Here is a 13,397-nt window from a genome sequence, read left to right as displayed (position 1 = left end):
GCTTCATGCGCCATCCAGAGTTTTCCATAGGAATATATGGATGACGTCAGCGCTATCTACTGGTTTTAATGTCTATGGCTAAGGTGGCCTTTTGGCCACTAGAGGCATCTATCATTCTCTATGGGCGAGACCTTTTTGCAAGACTGGATTACTGTAAAGTTTGCCTTGCTGTAATTGGCTCTCACACACTTCCAGTGGTGTACTTTGAGCACTTCTAGAAGTTCCTTACTACAGTACATGACCATATTTTGCTAAATGTGTCAAATTTCGTCCTACATCCAAATGTATGCAATTGTGTTACTGTCCCCCTATATGATGTACTTACCATAAGTCCATATGGAAGACTACAAACAGATCATAACATGGTTCTACACTCCTCAAGACCTTTCAGTCAGTCCACACAATATAGTGGCACACAACACTATTTGCCACGACTGCTTAAAGAATAAGGCCTTTTTATAATTACAGTCATATTTTTGGTACTTTCTTTTTACTTTCCTGTCAGATTTTTTAACCTCATATTCATTCTCTCCAGCACCAAACCAGTGTCTACATATTTGAAAACAGCGTGTTTCTATGATCCGTGGTTAAAAAGATGAGAAGAAAGGTCTCTGTGACATCCCAGGGTAGGATTAAAAGCGAGAACACTGTGGTTTTCAAAACCTGCAATGAGTTTCTATCCAAGGGAGGGTATTTTCTTGCTCCACATGTTACCCTGAATCTCATAGTGTATGAAAATCATTGTTTTTACAAATGTTTTCACTTTTGATGATGTCAGTAGGTAGAACTATTTCAACTTCATATTTTTTTCTTCAAATGTAGAAATGTGCCGATTTCACATGTTGACACTGGCGTTGTGCTGGAGATAATGAACATTTGTTTGAAAAGTGGTGGAGTTGCCCTTTAATATAATTCCATCTAGATTTCCATAATAAACTGAAAGGCCCATAAACCCCGGCTCACACTGGGGACACAGTCACACTCAATGGCTCCCTGATGATGAAGAATATTTCATTAACATTTCATCTGGATGGAGTGGGAGCATCTGTCACACTGAGTGTGCTCTGACCTTGAGTGGGCTTCAGCCCTTTCTCTGGAAACCAATCAGTGCAGGTGAAAACGAGGTGAGTCCGTTTAATAGCAGTCTTCTGCTGAAAGGTATGTCTATGCATCACAATCTGGGATAGCCCAGAACGCACTACACTAGAGATGTTCAGGTAAGTATTCACATACACCAGTTCACACACAGCTCTGTAGGAATGAAAGCAATAGTTTTCTGAAGGGACTTTTCTCCTTGTTGATGTTTGGAGAATTTCGTCTTGTTTTCTGGAGGCACAGACCAGTTTGCCCATGTTAATCAAGCAGTCACCTCACTGACCTAGTTTACATGCACACTAATATCCTGTTATTATTCGGGATACTCAAGTGTTCTGTTTTTGAGTTGACGCATATAAACATCATATCCCATTAACAATAACCCGAAAAAAGCTTGTAGCCTGGTTATGAGATCCCCGGATATGATGCCTGGGCTATGCTGATCTAAGATGGGATACTGTGGCATGAAAACATCTTATGCCGTTTCCTGTTGTTTTTGCAGTCCGCGCAGGCTCAGTTTCACATATAATGGGTGTTGCGTGATGATGTTTTCATCTGATTGTCAAACAAATCACTTCTAAAAGTAGGACTTGTCATGCTAACTGCTGGAATGTCCTGCAGAGCTGTTGCCAGAGAATTGAATGTTAATATCTCTACCATAAGCTGCCTCCAACGTTGTTTTAGAGAGAATTTGGCAGTACGTCCAACCGGCCTCACAACCGCAGACCACGTGCAACCACACCAGCCCAGGAACTCCACGTCCAGCTTCTGAAGAGATGCTGATAGAAATAAATAATGTTTCTCCACTCCTGTTCCTGAAACAAAATTAACATGTGTTGTATTATTCTGCAGGAGTTAATGTTATATTACTCTACATGTGAGAGGTTATAGGCCTACATTCAGTGCAATATTTCAGTTTCTATTCCGTTTAACCCATAGAACTTAAATGAGGAATATTGTGTTTATTAATGGATACAGGGATACTCATGAGCGGGATATCAAAGGTGCATGTAAACAGCTTATCCCAAATAAGACCTTAAGTGGGATATGAGCTACTATCCGGAATACTGTGGACATGTAAATGTGGTCACTGATAAGTTGACAGGCTCAGTTTCACACACCAAGCCACCTGCAGGAGACAATCCCATCTCCCCCTTCCCCAAACCCTTTGGTTGCTTTGGGTTGGTCAGATAAGGCTTGGTCTAGTGTGGTGCAATGCTATGGGTGCAGGAAAAGCCTGCGTTTATACTAAGCTCTCATGGTTAACAAATGCATTAGGCTGATAGAATATATGACTGGCTTTCTTTTGAGAATAGCAGAAATTATAGTACAGTGCCCTCCGCAATTATTGGGACAGTGACAAACATTTTGTTGTTTTGGCTCTGTACTCCAGCACTTTGGATTTGAAATGATACAATGACTGAGGTTAAAGTGCAGACTGTCAGTTTTAATTTGAGGGTATTGTCATCCATATCGGGTGAACCGTTAAGAAATTACACCACTTTTTGTACAGATTATGTTTTGCCCAATATAAATTAATGGCAAATAATGTATTGTGTCATTTTGGAGTCACTTTTATTGTAAATGAGAATAGAATATGTTTCTAAACATTTCCACATTTATGTGGATGCTACCATTATTACGGATAGTTACAGACGCACAAATATGGTAAACAAATATCATACATGCTAACCTTTAGGCCACTAAATCCACCTGCACACCATGTTCTACTTATCTGGTATTACCCACAAAAATGTGAGACCTTGACGTTGTACTGGGTAATACCGTAGTAACTATGTAGTATAGGCTACAATGTAAAAATGTTTAGCATGACAAATCAACAACCTCACAGTCAACAAGCTCTTATTACTTTAATTTATTAATAGAATACATCTTCAGATCACATATTATTAGGACCACAGTCGCCACACAATGTCAGGAGTTACCCGTTACCACCTTAGCAAGCAAATGTCTAGGACTTGAAACATCAGAAAGTAAATCCTGCCACCTTATGGCTATTTGAGAGTAGTGCTGAGATACACCACTACTCCCACACCATTTCAGTTTAGTAAAAAAAAAAAAAACATTTACAAAATGTCCATATAAACATTGAAATCTATGAAGCACCACAACATAATGTGTCTTCAGCAGTTCTCAGAGATGTCAGAGGTGTCGTACGGAGAGGGTCACCTCTTTCCCCAGAGGGGGGCCAATGTAGCGTTCCTCCAATAGCAGACGGAGAAGTAGGTCTTGGGTATCCTGGGGCCAGTGGTGTATCCTGGTGCTCTGAAGCCAGGCAGGAACATATCTATGTAGGAGAACAATAGGATAGGCAGAATCATTACACTCTGTAGAATATAACAACAGTATGAACATATCTCTGTAGGAGAACAATAGGATAGGCTGAATCATTACACTCTGTAGAATATAACAACAGTATGAACATATCTCTGTAGGAGAACAATAGGATAGGCTGAATCATTACACTCTGTAGAATATAACAACAGTATGAACATATCTCTGTAGGAGAACAATAGGATAGGCTGAATCATTACACTCTGTAGAATATAACAACAGTATGAACATATCTCTGTAGGAGAACAATAGGATAGGCTGAATCATTACACTCTGTAGAATATAACAACAGTATGAACATATCTCTGTAGGAGAACAATAGGATAGGCTGAATCATTACACTCTGTAGAATATAACAACAGTATGAACATATCTCTGTAGGAGAACTATAGGATAGGCTGAATCATTACACTCTGTAGAATATAACAACAGTATGAACATATCTCTGTAGGAGAACAATAGGATAGGCTGAATCATTACACTCTGTAGAATATAACAACAGTATGAACATATCTCTGTAGGAGAACAATAGGATAGGCTGAATCATTACACTCTGTAGAATATAACAACAGTATGAACATATCTCTGTAGGAGAACAATAGGATAGGCTGAATCATTACACTCTGTAGAATATAACAACAGTATGAACATATCTCTGTAGGAGAACAATAGGATAGGCTGAATCATTACACTCTGTAGAATATAACAACAGTATGAACATATCTCTGTAGGAGAACTATAGGATAGGCTGAATCATTATACTCTGTAGAATATAACAACAGTATGAACATGTCTCTGGAAGACAGTGATGGGATGAGCATTACACTCTGGAGAACATAACAACAGTATAGCCTAACCCAGTGAATGGGAAATCTGGTTATCCACTCACCTTCGTAGAGGTGGGAAACAATACCGGTACCAGTCTTAAATGAAGGCAGCGCTGTTGGATGAACTCATTCTGGATCTGACATGAGAAAAGGTGATGATCAAAGAAAAACACCTAACTCTGTTATGATTTCTCTTCATGGTAAATTAAATGTATACTATACAGAAACTTTAGATACTGTATAGATGACTAGGGTATACACTACTGGTCAAATGTTTTAGAACACCTACTCATTCAAGGGTTTTTCTTTATTTGTACTATTTTCTATATTGTAGAATAATAGTGAATATATTCGTACAGGCACATGTAAGTGTCTACCTGAACTTTGTGTGGAGACCCTGCTCATCCTCCCCATCTCTTTCCACGTCTGCCTTGTACTTGGGACTGATGACCACGATGATCAGCACTGACTTCTGCAACACGGCACCCCCTAGTCAGTTCAGTTGTTTTATGTATAGTTTCGTAATTGGACAGGTCCAAATTATGTCCTAAAAATGCTGACAGCTTAGACTTACATCCTTTAAATAGCTGTCCATCCACTTGTTGATGTCCATTCTTCTAACCGTGCTATCAAAGATGTCAGTCTGCCAGAGAGAGGAAGTATGTTTGAATAGAAATTTCAAGGAGTGGGTGAATGAAATAAAACAGAAAACTTACAGCTGGTTTAAAGCCCTGATCTGTCAGAAACGTCACAAAGGTAAAGAACTCACTGGCTGTGTCCACAGAATATGTAATGAACACATTTCCTGCGATCAAACAAAGCATTGTACCACATGGAAGCTAATTGTGCTCAGGCAAATATTTACTGTACATATTTGTGGTTTTAAGTCCTAATATTGAATTCTTAGGGTGACTCAATCACTTCTGATTCACCGAAAGTCCACTGTTTAATGAACAATCATCTTTAATGTCTAAAAATGAATGATCTTGGTTTTGCTGAGGGATGGACATTGATACATAATTACTGCACTCCTCAGATAGACTGATGGTCTCCCTCAGTTCCTGTGTAGCTGTTCCTCCCCCACCTGGTTGGCCAGGGGTCACCGGGAAGGAGGGCACCACACTGACCTCCCTCATCACCTGTCTGGGAGGGGTGACACACCAAGTAAGATTTAGACTGGAGGCTTTTAGAGCTTCTTGTCCATATAGTCTGTTTGAGCCGTGGGAGTCCTAGAGAGGGAAAAGTGTAGAAGAGTTTAATTTATATTCTAATGCCCAGAAGCAGGGTTTGGAGCCCCACAAAACACCAAAAAGTTAAGAAACATTTGCTAGTTGACTATAACAACCCTAATATATAGGCTAATAATACAATCTGATGTTAGACCAGCGTAGGAATGTTTAGTGTACAAGGACAGTGGGCACTGGTGAGGGTCCTGCTGAGGTTCCATAGGGTGAAAATGGTTATAATGATGATTATAGAGGAGACACGTTTGATTTACGGGCTGCTGACATATGTACCGTCTCTGACACTTGCTGTGCACCGGATCTGGGCCTGTCCAGTTATGTGAGAAGACATGATTTTAACATCCTGTCTTGGATGGGCTCCAAATCAAAGTCATTACTTCAGCTGTGTTTACACAGGCAGCCCACTTCTTATCTTTCTCCACTAATTGGGCTGTTGAACAATCAGATCAGCTCTTTGCCAATAATTGGGCAGAAGATCAGAATTAGGCTGCATGTGTAAACACAGCCTATGTGAATTATAGAATGTGGATCGTCCAGGCTAAATCTCAGACAGTAATATATACAACAACATAAACAAAAACTTCACCAACTTACCAGCAAATGTTATATAGCTGGGTCGTTCCATGCATAAATGTTTATATTCTGTCATAAAGAGCACACGTTCATAACACACTAGATTTTTTTTAAACACGTTTTTCCATCTCAAGAAGTAAAATTAAGACAAATGCCAATTAAAGTAACAGTAAAGGGCCAAATAAAGTAACAGTGTTTATTCATATAAACAATCTGATTTATTATACTTAATTTAATATAACAGGCTTTTAACAGGCTACTTAAAATATCAAAGGGATGCAAGAGGAACTCTAGTTGTGGAACGACCCAGCTACTGTCATAGACATTCAGAATAATGTATTTCATGTATGTACCTACAGTCGTGGCCAAAAGATTTGAGAATTACACAAATATTCATTTTCACAAAGTCTGCTGCCTCAGTGTCTTTAGATATTTTTGTCAGATGTTACTATGGATACTGAAGTAGAATTACAAGCATGTCATACGTTTCAAAGTCTTTTATTGAGAATAACATTAAGGTGAAAGAGCCAATATTTGCAGTGTTGACCCTTCTTATTCAAGACCTCTGCAATCCGCCCTGGCATGCTGTCAATTAACTTCTGGGCCACATCCTGACTGATGGCAGAGGTCTTAATGGGATTAAGGTCTGGGGAGTTTCCTGGCCATGGACCCAAAATATCGATGTTTTGTTCCCCGAGCCACTTAGTTATCACTGTTGCCTTATGGCAAGGTGCTCCATCATGCTGGAAAAGGCATTGTTCGTCACCAAACTGTTCCTAGATGGTTGGGAGAAGTTGCTATCAGAGGATGTGTTGGTACCATTCTTTATTCATGGCTGTGTTCTTAGGAAAAATTGTGAGTGAGCCCACTCCCTTGGCTGAGAAGCAACCCCACACATGAATGGTCTCAGGATACTTTACTGTTGGCATGACACAGGACTGATGATAGCGCTCACCTTGTCTTCTCCGGACAAGCTTTTTTCCGGATGCCCCAAACAATTGGAAAGGGGATTCATCAGAGAAAATGACTTTACCCCAGTCCTCAGCAGTTCAATCCTTGTACCTTTTGCAGACTATCAGCCTGCCCCTGATGTTTTTCCTGGAGAGAAGTGGCTTCTTTGCTGCCCTTCTTGACAGCAGGCCATCCTCCAAAAGTCTTCACCTCACTGTGCGTGCAGATGCACTTATACCTGCCTGCTGCCATTCCTGAGCAAGCTCTGTACTGGTGGTGCCCCAATCCCGCAGCTGAATCAACTTTAGGAGACGGTCCTGGCGCTTGCTGGACTTTCTTGGGGCCCTGAATACTTCTTCACAACAATTGAACCGCTCTCCTTGAAGTTCTTGATAATCCAATAAATGGTTGATTTAGGTTTCATCTTACTGGCAGCAATATCCTTGCCTGTGAAGCCTTTTTTTGTGCAAAGCAATGATGACGGCACGTGTTTCCTTGCAGGGAACCATGGTTGACATAGGAAGAGCAATGATTCCAAGCACCACCCTCCTTTTGAAGCTTCCAGTCTGTTATTAGAACTCAAACAGCATGACAGAGTGATCTCCAGCCTTGTCCTTGTCAACACTCCATGGAGAATAAGAACACCTCCTCCCAGCTGCCCACTGCACTGAGGATAGGAAACTCTGTCACCACCGATAAATCCACTATAATTGAACATTTCAATAAGCATTTTTCTACGACTGGCCATGCTTTCCACCAGGCTACCCCTACCCCGGTCAACTACACTGTACCCCCCACAGCAAATCGCCCAAGCCTTCCCCATTTCTCCTTCTCCCAAATCCAGTCATCTGATGTTCTGAAAGAGCTGCAAAATCTGGACCCCTACAAATCAGCCGGGCTAGACAATCTGGAACCTTTCTTTCTAAAATGATCTGCTGAAATGATTGCAACCCCTATTACTAGCCTGTTCAACCTCTCTTTCGTGTCGTCTAAAATTCCCAAAGATTGGAAAGCAGCTGCGGTCATCCCCCTCTTCAAAAGGGGGAGACACTCTAGACCCAAACTGCTACAGACCTGTATCTATCCTACCCTGCCTTTCTAAGCCAAGTCAACAAACAGATTACCGACCATTCTGCTGTGCAATCTGCTTTCAGAGCTGGTCATGGGTGTACCTCAGCCACGCTCAAGGTCCTAAACGATATCTTAACCGCCATCGATAAGAAACAATACTGTGCAGCCGTATTCATTGACCTGGCCAAGGCTTTCGACTCTGTCAATCACCACATCCTCATCGGCAGACTCGATAGCCTTGGTTTCTCAAATGATTGCCTCGCCTGGTTCACCAACTACTTCTCTGATACAGTTCAGTGTGTCAAATCAGAGGGCCTGTTGTCCGGGCCTCTGGCAGTCTCTATGGGGGTGCCACAGGGTTCAATTCTTGGGCCGACTCTCTTCTCTGTATACATCAATGATGTCGCTCTTGCTGCTGGTGATTCTCTGATCCACCTCTACGCAGACGACACCATTCTGTATACTTCTGGCCCTTCTTTGGACACTGTTATTTTTTTTTTTCTTCTTTTTTTGTTGTTGAATTTTACCCCTTTTTCTCCCCAATTTGTGCTATCCAATTGTTTTAATAGCTACTATCTTGTCTCATTGCTACAACTCGGGAGAGAAGAAGGTTGAAAGTCATGCTTCCTCCGATACACAACCCAACCAAGCCGCACTGCTTCTTAACACAGCGCTTATCCAACCCGGAAGCCAGCCGCACCAATGTGTCGGAGGAAACACCGTGCACCTGGCAACCTTGGTTAGTGCGCATTGCGCCCGGCCCGCCACAGGAGTCGCTGGTGCGCATTGAGACAAGGACTTCCCTACCAGCCAAGCCCTCCCTAACCCCGACAACGCTAGGCCAATTGTGCATTGCCCCACGGACCTCCCGGTCGCGGCCGTTTACGACAGCGCCTGGGCGCGAACCCAGAGTCTCTGATGGCACAGCTGGCGCTGCAGTACAGCGCCCTTAACCACTGAGTCACCCGGGAGGCCCTGTGTTAACACTGTGTTAACAACCCTCCAGACGAGCTTCAATGCCATACAACTCTCCTTCTGTGGTCTCCAACTGCTCTTAAATACAACTAAAACGAAATGCATGCTCTTCAACCGATCACTGCCTGCACCTACCCGCCTGTCCAGCATCACTACTCTGGACGGTTCTGACTTAGAATATGTGGACAACTACAAATACCTGGTTGTCTGGTTAGACTGTAAACTCTCCTTCCAGACTCACATCAAACATCTCCAATCCAAAGTTAAATCTTGAATTGGCTTCCTATTTCGCAACAAAGCACCCTTCACTCATGCTGCCAAACATACCCTCGTAAAACTGACCATCCTACCGATCCTTGACTTCGGCGATGTCATTTACAAAATAGCCTCCAATACCCTACTCAATAAATTGGATGCAGTCTATCACAGTGTCATCCGTTTTGTCACCAAAGCTCCTACCCACCACTGCGACCTGTACGCTCTCGTTGGCTCGCCCTCGCTTCATACTCGTTGTGAAACCCACTGGCTCCAGGTCATCTACAAGACCCTGCTAGGTAAAGTCTCCCCTTATCTCAGCTCGCTGGTCACCATGGCAGCACCCACCTGAAGTACGCGCTCCAGCAGGTATATCTCTCTGGTCACCCCCAAAACCAATTCTTCCTTTGGCCACCTCTCCTTCCAGTTTTCTGCTGCCAATGACTGGAACGAACTACAAAAATCTCTGAAACTGGAAACACTTATCTCTCTCACTAGCTTTAAGCACCAGCTGTCAGAGCAGCTCACAGATTACTGCACCTGTACATAGCCCACCTATAATTTATCCCAAACAACTACCTCTCCCCCTACTGTATTTATCTATTTATTTTGACCCTTTGAACCCAACTATTTTTATTTCTACTTTGCACATTCTTCCACTGCAAATCTACCATTCCAGTGTTTTACTTGCTATATTGTGTTTACTTCGCCACCATGGCCTTTTTTTGCCTTTACCTCCCTTATCTCACCTCATTTGCTCACATCGTATATAGACTTATTTTTATACTGTATTATTGACTGTATGTTTGCTTTACTCCACGTGTAACTCTGTGTTGTTGTATGTGTCAAACTGCTTTGCTTTATCATGGCCAGGTCGCAATTGTAAATGAGAACTTGTTCTCAACTTGCCTACCTGGTTAAATAAAGGTGAAATAAAAAAATGAAAAATAAAACTTAAACACTCACACCTGTATTAACGAGAGAATCACTGACATGATGTCAGCTGGTCCTTTTGTGGCAGGGTTGAATGGCAAAGAGGGACTTTGCAATTAATTGCAATTCATCTGATCACTCTTCATAACATTCTGGAGTACATGCAAATTGCCATCATACAAACTGAGGCAGCAGACTTTGTGAAAATTAATATTTGTGTCATTCTCAAAACTTTTGGCCACGACTGTATATCTGTTCTGTCTCATTCTATGAATACTGTAGTCATATACAGTACATCATGTTACTTACACTGAGGAGGCATGTGTGCTTGATGACTTGGAGGGACACAGTAGTGGATGTTGTTTAAGTCAGACGTGAGAGGAAGAGGGGCTTCTACGTGTTCTGCTCCTTTCAAGGCAACAGTCCCAAGGTTGTGGCCAGCTAGGAGGACCAGCGAAGCCCTCCACTTCCTGCTAGAGAAGCCCAGATAAAGAGAAGTCCTCATCCTCAGTCCACAGAGCCTTTTCTCTGTAGGGGTGTAACCTGAGATTGTCAGGGTAGGGGCCTTTCATCAGGCGATCAGGGGTGTACGGGGACATGTCTTGCTGATGTGGCCCAGGCAGGGAAGGGGCTCTGGGCGGGGGTGGAGGCTGACCCTGAGGGTCCTCCACTGTGCTTCTCCAGTGGTCCTTGGGTCGTCCACCTGGCCTACATCATTGACAGTTACCTCAGGGGCGAACCAGCCCTCTTCCTTTGGCCCACAGGTCACAGTAGGTCCAGGGTTGATAATGTCATAGACTCATCTGTCTCCAAAGGAATGCTTCTGTGACAACAGGAATCTGACAAAAATAAAAAGAGGTTGTTATTCAGCTTAAGCCATTTAGAAGAAGTAAGGGACAAAATGATTTATTATAACTTGTAGTGAGTTTAGTAAAGTGTAAGGTTAACTTTTCTGTCTGTTAAGTGTAGTAGTGTTTCCTGTAGTGTTTCCTTTAGTGTAGTTGACAATTCCATCCCTTGATAGAGTCCATTCTTCTCTCAGGAGGGATAGACTTCTTGTGAAATTGAAACAAACGTGATATTACAGGAATAAACGTAGTATTACAGGTATAAACATGGTATTACAGGAATAAATGTAGTATTAAAGGAATAGAATATGAACTATGTGGATAGCAGCATGAGGTGACACTCCTGGCAACACTTTTCAGAAACCTTGTATTCACAAGTGACACAAACTGTTTTAGAGTGAAACAGATAGCAGTGATCTATAGCTATCATTCTAGATCGATGTAAAACACTTCCCATTTCGCTATACAGAACTCAAAGCAGTCCTTTGGTGATAAAGAGTCACTATAATACATACGATTATAACCAGTCAAACCGATGCTCCTAGAAAGTTAACTTTTTCATTCTTTCAAGCAACTACTGTAAACCTTCCTGCATGGTGTCTGTGAATGAGTAATAAAAAAACAAGTCTTCTACTAAATTCTCCCGACTTCAAACAATGAAAATAAGTTCAAACTTACAGAAAAGTGTGCCATTTACAGTCACGTTTAACAGTTAAACCTGAGCCCCACTCAACTTTACACACCTATCTGTGTCAGAGCTGTGTATTCCCTGGCTCCCTCTACATGCAAATCTGCTATGAGGCAAACAGCAAACATTCCCTCTATTTATGTTTGAAGAAAAGATCAGCTCATGCAAAGCAGAGAAGTTCCTTTGCACAATTTATGCAAATAATGCGGGTCATGCAGTTCACGTCCGCCAATCAGGTTGTTCTCCAAACAGAGCAGGAATTTTGCGACCAGTCATGATGAACCTTGTAGTTTGAACTGATAAATGAGAATGGAATGAGATAGTTAAAACATACCCACAGATATGAAGGCACTTGGTTAATGGAAAGTATACCGTCCATTAAAGTGAACAAGCCTTTAACATCCACAGGTGAGGATATAAAATAGCCTACACGGTTTGGTAATGTAATGAGAATTTTAACGTTTGAGCTTTACCTACAACTTATTTCTGTGTTCTATTCATGTGCTGTTCTATAAACCAATTTATGTGTTCTTGCAAGTGGCTGACTGTAGAAATCAGTAGCTGCAATTTGGCAGTACGCCCAGACCTTGTTTTGAGAACAAACTAAATATATCTCAGTTTCAAGGTCTAGCTTAGAGAGAAGAAGCCTCGTGAGGTATTGGTCTGTCACATGAATGAAACAAAACGGTAAAGATTAATTAATTATGCTATATCATGCATATAACTTGTCTGTGTATAGCCGTATGTAAGACAACTGCTGGGTCTGCCTATGGCAGAGCTCCAGAATGACGTGTACTATGGTGCATTGAGTTGGTTGGAACCTCTCCAGCGCGCTGACGATAAACAATGATTCATTTAAGATTGACTTGGAGTATCCCTGTGTAAGAATTTCCACAACAGTATAAATTCAAATGTTGTTTTACAAGTTGAGTTTTCTTTGAAAAAAGTCCATGTAGGCCAACAAACACTATTCAAACATAGTTTATAACAACACAGAACGATCCTACAAACATACAATAAAATTCAAACATTCAAACCAACAACTATAGAAACAGGTATCCAGTAACGAAAACCAGTCATTGTAAAAGTTGTTCATATAGTAGTCCAGTCACCACGTCCTGCGTTCCCCCCTCCTTTCCTATTGAGGTGTATAAACCCTGGACTGCTAATACTATGTATTGGCCATTGAAAGGCTTTGAAGTCACTGGTCGGCCATCGGCCATATTGTCCCTCCCCAGTAGGAGCAGTCATCCATAGGAATGAATGGAATTCTACAGTATTTCAATTCAATGGTTCAAGGACAAAATTATATATATTTAGGTATTTTTAATTGTTGTAGTGGGGACGGTAACATTAGTACTCGCTAAAAAACTACTTAAAGGAATTTAAAGAAATATATTTTTATGTTTAGCTCACATAACATAATTTAAAAGTTTGCATTAAGGTGTCAGTAATACGATAAACGTGTCAAAAACTAATGTAGTCATTGCATTCCTATAGCTTCCAAATCTTTTTTTTTTTACAATGGAGGAGAAGGTCCAAGATGGCTGTGCAGTGGCTTCAATACAGTGACTCCTGTCAG

General features: G+C 41.6%; 1 long non-coding RNA gene across 1 annotated transcript; it reads right to left on the bottom strand.

Annotated features, from left to right (window-relative positions):
* Positions 1–2,994: 2,994 nt before the first annotated feature.
* On the bottom strand, positions 2,995–11,904 carry LOC115107288 (uncharacterized). The gene is made up of 6 exons (XR_003860178.1): positions 11,806–11,904; positions 10,589–11,334; positions 4,852–5,506; positions 4,655–4,749; positions 4,340–4,414; positions 2,995–3,403 (listed from the first exon to the last, which is right to left on the bottom strand). It is a non-coding gene; the product is annotated as an uncharacterized LOC115107288 (long non-coding RNA).
* Between the last annotated feature and the right edge of the window lie 1,493 nt (positions 11,905–13,397).

This window comes from Oncorhynchus nerka, linkage group LG24 (genome assembly GCF_034236695.1).
Source record: "Oncorhynchus nerka isolate Pitt River linkage group LG24, Oner_Uvic_2.0, whole genome shotgun sequence".
Taxonomy (NCBI): Eukaryota; Metazoa; Chordata; class Actinopteri; order Salmoniformes; family Salmonidae; genus Oncorhynchus; species Oncorhynchus nerka.
Note: the sequence above shows the minus strand (reverse complement) of the source record. Positions and strands in the feature narration are given on the sequence as shown.